The 7,837-nt window shown below is 34.1% G+C and overlaps 1 pseudogene; it reads left to right on the forward strand.

Annotated features, from left to right (window-relative positions):
• Positions 1-7,037: 7,037 nt before the first annotated feature.
• LOC122104500 lies at positions 7,038-7,137 on the forward strand (annotated as a pseudogene).
• The last annotated feature ends 700 nt before the right edge of the window (positions 7,138-7,837 follow it).

Raw genomic sequence — 7,837 nt, forward strand, 5'->3', positions numbered from 1 at the left:
GAAGTTTATTGGAGATAAGATTCTAAGGGACCTTCCTGCCTGGATGGCCTTTGAACCATAATCTTCTGATCTTAGTATCCTGAATATCTATGATAGTTAAAAAGTATAAATATAAATAATATTTGCAAGAGTTCTGATCTCAAGAATACCACTGGGGGAAAATTGATGCAACTGAGTTTATTGTGGTGTTCTTTGCAGAACAAGGAAGGCATCACAATACCAGAGGTGCAGTATTTTTTCACAGTACAGATAAGCTATTCATGATGTGAAATAAGGGAATTTTAAGGTGCACCTTACAAGTTGGAAACTGTTGGGCTAGGATGACTTTATGGCATAAAGCTTGGGATTGCTTACTCTTGAAGAATTATTACAGATGCTTCATAGTTTTATCCTCTACAAGAATGTGGCTATTTTTCTGTTGACTTCTCAATGTGTAACACCCCATTGGAATCTGCATCCATGGCAGAATTATATAACATGAAAACAAGTACTGTTTTGAATCTCTCAGGTATGGAATGTTCAGAATCTGAAAATGAGTAGTTATTAGTCATAGGAATTTTGAAGAACACATATATTCTGTCCTCACAACTTATTTAATTTTAAAAGTTATGGGTTTCCATAGAAGTAAATTGTTTTTGGTTTTATGTGTGTGAAGTGCTAAATTTATTTTTTTCCAAAATATGCAAATATATTGTGAAAATATTGTCTAGTTGGATAACATTCAAGTTGACGACCTTCTGATAAAGAAAGGGTAATTAAATTAGATGCCAAATAGTATTGATTTTTTTAATTTTACTATATAAAGAATAATGTTAACTATACCAATACAGTGAAATTTTATTTTATGCAGCTTATTTTTTAAATATAATTTTATTGTCAAAGTGATGTACAGTCGGGTTACAGTGATTGTAAGGTAGTGAATACATAACTTTTCAAACTTGTTACCCCCTCCCTCACTTTTCTCACAGTTTTCCTTCACCTACGTACCCCCTCACAAGTTGTAATGTATATTTCCAACATATTGTCTTGTGAGTATTGCTAATGCATTGGTTTGACCTTTGTCATTTGTGTCACCATTGTGATGTTCCTCTTCCCTTCCCTAATTAAGGTAAATGTATACACAATACACAGGGTACCAAAATCAAATACAGCAAAGGATAAACCAAAGGGGAAAAACCAAAGAAAATAGAAATCACATAATACATAAAAAACAACAACCGCAAATAAAATTCTCTGATTCCATATCTTGGAGTTCATTTTGTTCAACATCAGCTTATATGGTCATATATATGCATAACGAAGCCACTGGAAAATAATAGTTGCATGGACACTATATCGTGAAAACAACATGTTAACTGTTTTTGATGGCAAAGGTGGAATTAGGATTGGTGAATTTGCGGTTTTGATAAAGGAATTTCAAAAGAGTTTTAAAAATATGACACATAAATTTTAATTGTTCAAACTTTTAAACAACGTAGCCTATAAAGAAAATTTAAAATTGCCTGGGAAAATAGGCTTTCATGCAAAGAAATCCATGGAGACTTAGTGGAAAGGGAGCAATGTGAGTGAAGATGGCTCATTTTCACACTAAACAAACAAACCTCAGAAACCTTGCTGTAAATCCTGTAGCTTTCCTTGAAAACTGTCCTTACCCAGGAAATATTCTCTCACTGTGTGAAACAAGGTTATAGTGCAATTTAATTCAAATTTCTTAAAAAAAAAAAAAGACATCAAAATTTGTGAATTGACCTTTAATTACCAAACAGTAATCCTCTGAAAAAGATAATTTGGGTCAAAATATTTAGGGAGAAAGTGCCCTTCACAATGAAAAAAGCTATTGGGTTTACACTTTTTGTTTGTAATACTTTCCACAATTTCTTTGCACGTGAATCATTGAAACACAGAAAAAATTCTGATTGGATACTTCAAACCAGTGATTTCACATTTCTAAGTGGCTCACAAATATAAATCCTTATTAAAATGAGATAGTGAATACTTCTCTTATTACATAAGCCAAAAAGTTTTGGGATCAGAAAAGAATTGACCACATGGAAAAAGTAAGAAAAGAGTGTTCTTAGAAGCCCTAGCTAAGCAAAGTGGCTTCAGCAGTGGAAGGAGGCCAAAACTTTTTGATATAGATTGTAATATTTTTGCTACCTAAAGTGATTTTACAGAGCAGATTTGGCTCACTACAATGCAGAACTGATTGAATGAAGACATGAAAATAAATCCCACATCCAATGGAGGCAACTTAAAAGAGTTTTAAAGGAGAAACCATGAAGATGTAGCAGTGGGGGAGGTCTTAGAGTCCTTCACCTTCACTAGACTTGGAGCCAAGAAGCTGTGATTAATCGGAAATCAGGCAAGAGCTAAGAGGAGGACATAGAAATAGGACATAGAAGCATTGTCCTTTGTAACAGACACTGTCATCCAAGGTATGGGTGCTTTAACTTTATTCTCTTCCATATATCTTGTTGACCAAATGCAAGACTAAGAGAAAAATAATCTATTGAAATAATTTTGCAAAGAATAACTTCACTGTTTCTGATATGGTATCTAAGGAGAGTCTTAAGAGAGAAGATAAAAGTGGAGTATTCTGTGGTTTCCTCTAAGCATCTTATTAGCAAAGGATATCTTTGAGGTTAGACGTGATTGAACCAAAAAGTGTTGGAGTACTTATGTTTGTGGGCACTTTATACACAAGAAGACTTTCTTTTTTTTTTTTTTTTGGGTCTGGTCGTGGGACTTGAACTCTGGGCTTGGGCGTTATCCCTCAGCTCTTCAGCTCAAACCTAGTGCTCTACCACTTGAGCCACAATGCCACTTCTGGTTTTTTTCTTTTTGCTTATATGGTGCTGAGAAATCGAACTCGGGGCAGCAAGCATGCAAGGCAAGCACTCCACCACTGAGCCACCTTCCCAGCCCGACACAAGAAGACTTTCAAGGCAAAAGAAAAAAAGAAAAACGGATATCCAAACATTTGTGATCACAGTTTCTTGGACTGGTTTTTTTGGAGACAAAGTTTTACATTACAGTTTGTCCTGATTAACATCAATGTTGGGTTCTTATGGCAACCAAATGCAGGGGTGAAGTTTAATGGACTCCCTTGAACAAGTAAACAGCATGATAAAAAAAATTGCAAATAATATTTAGTGAATTACTTTCACCAATTACTTTTCCAGAATAAAGAAGGAAATATATAATTCAAAATTAATTGACTTAAAAGTATGAAGAAAGAGTAGTGGAGAGAGATGAAAGAAAACATAGAGAATTGTTTTCTTTCCAGCGGAGTAATGGGTTCTTGATCTTTTCTCTTGCATTCTATCTTCACAAGCTATCAAGTGTGGCTCAGGAGTGGAGTATCCAGTTCAGAGAGAACTCGCAGAAGGAAGATAACATTTGCAGCAGATATAGGTGATTTATAACAATGAGACAATCTATTTAAATCTGTTCAAATTTCTCCCCTACCCCAAACTGCCCTCTTTTAATAGTTTTGTTTGCTTTTCTTAATACTGCCCTTCATTAACTGCTTAAAATTTTGAGAGGTCATATTCATACTCTCTAGAGATTGCTCTTTGGTTATAATTTTTGTGTGTTTTTTAACTGAATTTCAAAAGGTTGTGCAAGTGTGTTACAATTAAATATGTCCATCTAATTGTCCAATGCTCCCGGATCAGATTTCACTCCTTCTATCATAGTCAACCAACTCCTTCTCCAAGATGTATTTCAGATTTACCACTTCCTTATCACTTGTGTACATTGATATTCTAGCTGTGCTTGCCCCTTGTTCCATTTTTCATTCATTCTATGTATTTACAATTATTCCTCTCTAGCTTCAACTTCCTGATAGTCATTCTGTTAAACTCTCTGTTGATAGTTTGAAAGGTTTATATACATTCCATGGAGTTTCAATCCTGCATATACTTGAACTTATGTCAGCTTATATTTCCATAATTCATTCATCTGCAATAATAATTTGCAAGACTGGAGGCGTGAAGTACCTAGACATGATTTAATTCTCATCCATTTAGAAGATTAATTGTTAGTCAACAAGAAAGTTTAAAAATGGTTTAGAATGTATTCCAAACAACCAATTTTTATAAATGGCTTTGTACAAGGGTGTGTGATTATTTTATTTTACATGGGATAATATTTTGTAGTACATTTAAGTTTTGAAAAAAAGTAAATTAAAATTTACTATTATAGAGGAATATGATAGAAATAGAAGACAGATTTTATGTTTGTCACATCTCTGACGAGTACCCATATTCAAGATTTACTATGTTAGACAGATAGGAAAAACATAAAAGAACATATGATAAGGCAACTATTTGTAACTTTTTAAAATGTACCTTATTAAATGATGAAATTTACTTTATTATCTAACGTTTGGGTTTGAAATATGGGAGGCTGATACATTTAACAAATTTGAAAGGCACCTAATGAATAAAACAAATGGTGGGTGGTACTATTTCTACAGTTTAATGAATGGTTGAACCTGATTGGCATTAGTGCTGGGTAAGTAAATCAACTCTATTGTACCTCTATTGTAACTCTATTGCCACTAAGTATCATTTATTTGTCAAATGTTATTTTGGCGAATGTGATTTTTTTTTTTGGTAGTTCGTGGGGCTTGAACTCTGGGCTTGGGCACTGTCCCTGTGTTCTTCAGCTCAAGGCAAGCACTCTATCACTTGAGCCACAGTGCCACTTCTGATATTCGAGTGGTTTATTGGAGATAGTTTAACGGACTTTCCTGCCTGGGCTGGCTTTGAACCATGATCCTCAAATCTCAGCCTCCTGAGTATTTAGGATTACATGCGTGAGCCACTAGTACCTGGTTTGCGAATTTGATTTTTCATAGATTATTTGAAAAAGAATACACTTTCAGGAGATTAAATATTTTGAGAATGACAACATTTTTATACCACAGAACCAAGTTTTACTGAAGTACCAGTGTATTTTTTTTATTGTGAAAATACTGTACAGAGGGGTTACAATTACGTGGGGAAGATAATGAGTACATTTCTTATCAAGCATTGTAGCCTCCTCCTTTGTTTCCACTTCTCATCCTTTAGCATCCTCCCCCTGCGCCCCGACCCAATCTTCCCTCCCCTCTCCCACACACAAGTTGTAAAGTTTGTTTTCGACATGGCAACTTGTACATATCACAGTGTTATCAAACACTAAGGATATTATCAATTAATTTTTTTCTGAATTACATTTGACCTCTAAGTCAAGTTTTCCTGACCTTTATAGACCAATTGTGGATCTATCCTTCTAGGAGCTATTTTTCAGGCCCACTTATGCTGGACTGAAATCGTTCATTAATCATTAGGGAAGGGGTATTAAAAATAGTCTTGTGACACTTTGTGATCTTGTTCACTCCTATGGGCTAGTCATCTGTAAACCGAAAGTTTGAATTGCAGTACTTTCTCATAGATTTTGTGGTCTCATCCTTCATATTAAGTTGACTTGCATTTCACTATTGCTTACTGCTAATTCCTGCTTCTCAAGGAATTGGGGCCCTGAAATATTATTGGAAATGAGAAATTGACATGGCTCTTCAATTATTTCTGTTGGCATGTTGCCTGGGCCTAGTTGAGAAGTCTTGACCCTGTTATATGATGATGCGGGTAACTGGGACATGGGATCCTAGGACCCATACATCTTGCAGAAGATAATATCTTGTATACATAATATCAGAAAAATTTGGGTATAATCAATAGGTATGCTTCAGAAATATGGAGAAAAAACAGTTTGGAACAAGCGAGTTGAAACAATAAACAGAGCAGCAGAGTAAAATTCCTTATACTTTAGAGGAAATCAACATTTTTTTTTTTACCATGTGAATTCAGAAGAACAAGAACACTTAGAAGGTATCACAAGTTTATAGTGAAGACATTACATTGATACTTTTTATATTCTAGTTTGTATTCTAAACCTAATTATTTGTATTCTAATTCTCTTTATTGGAATAAATAATTATCAATTTATTTGTCAAATTATCAATTAATTCTACTAAGTTTCACTGTGTGAAATATGAAATCAGCACATATAAATATAAAATATATAACTATATATAATATAATAAAAAGGGCACATGTTTTGCATTGTTCTGTTGTGGTTAGGGTATCAAAGACAACTCTGTTTTAAAGTATTATTGCATTATCTGTACCTCAGTGATAGGTAGAGTTAGACCTAAATCTTTAGCATTTGTAGATTTACAGCCTGGAGGCAAGAGGAAACACTGTGATTAAAACATTGCCAATTTAAGGCTTAATAATGAGGAGAAACATGGACTTCTCCTGGAGCTATGGAAATATTTGGTGATAGAAAGGCAGTAGTGTAAGTTCCTGCCTCGTTGGAAGGTAGACAGTCCAGACATTAGGAAATCATGCATATGACGAATTTTTTTCACCTTGGCGTTAGTTACTTTTGAAATGGTAGGTATAATAGACACTTAAATTTTGAAAAAATACCTTCTAGTCTGAACAGTTCTGCTGAACTGTTCATCTCTCTATGATCCCTTGTAACTAAGATTAGTTTTGTTCCAGTAAGACAATCTATGCTGTCAGGGTAGGATATTCTGGTTGGTCTGTTCCTACATGGAAGAAGGATAAAGGGTCAGGTAGAAATTTGTGCCAGTAAGACCTCATTTGGAAAATTTAAGCTGAAGAAGTTTAGAAGTAGCTCTTAAGCAAGGCTTACGTTGAATCTATTAGCACCACAAAGCTAACTCAGTTACATAAATAAGAACTTGAAAAAGCCATCACCTTAGGACCTAGCTATAAGTGCTTCAAAGTATGATCAAATCTAAAATGAAAAAGCCTTAAAATTGTCATTGACAAAAAAACGCAAATGTGAGCAATCGACCGAACAATATAATTTTTTTTCCACTATACACATTATTTTAGGGAAATAAGATCAATAGTATTGTTAGGAACAATAAGGTTTCCTTGCTACAAATAGGCACCCAAGGATATAAGCCTGTATAAAGATTGCATCATTAACTACTTAAATTTAGAGGATACTACATGCTTCAGCAGCACGTATACCCAAATTACAACAATACAGAGATTAACATAACACTTGCACAAGGATAATATGAAAATTTGTGAAGTATTCCATATTTTTCATTGTTCAGTTGCAGAAATGAAAAACAGTTATTAAAAGGTTAATTACAAAATTACAAGTGTAACAATATATGCAAGTGTTAGAATTAAACGTTAGTTTGACATCAGTGTATTAAATCTTCACCTTAGAAAGGCCTTTACATAGAACTTCACAAAACTTTTGAAATTAGTTAACATTATCATTTTATCCCAAAGAAACAAACTACTATAAGAACCTAGAAAAAGGGGCTGGGAAGGTGGCTCAGTGGTAGAGCGCTTGCCTTGCATGCTTGAGGCCCTGGGTTCGATATCTCAGCACCACATACCCAAAAAGAAAAAAGTCAGAAGTAGCTCTGTGGCTCAAGTGGTAAAGCGCTAGCCTTGAGCTGAAGAGCTGAGGGTCAGTGTTCAGAGTTCAGAGGCCCAGAGTTCAGGCCCATGACTGGACCAAAAAAATAAAAGAACCTAGAAAATATAATCTTAAATTTTCTATATGAAATGCAATCTGAAAGGACACATTTATTAATAAATAACATATTATAAAACAATGTTGAATTCAAAGTATATCTAGGAAAGAATTAAATAGATTATGGATATTATGCAAACACAGAATATAGAATATTTTAAAATATACTTTTTTCAGTCAAGAACCAGAAATATCTTTAGCTTCTGTACCACTCATTTCAACAGATAAGATCAAATTATTTCTGATTAAAAAATCA

Source organism: Dipodomys spectabilis, unplaced genomic scaffold, assembly GCF_019054845.1.
Source record: "Dipodomys spectabilis isolate Male_0828 unplaced genomic scaffold, ASM1905484v1 ptg000025l, whole genome shotgun sequence".
Lineage (NCBI taxonomy): Eukaryota > Metazoa > Chordata > Mammalia > Rodentia > Heteromyidae > Dipodomys > Dipodomys spectabilis.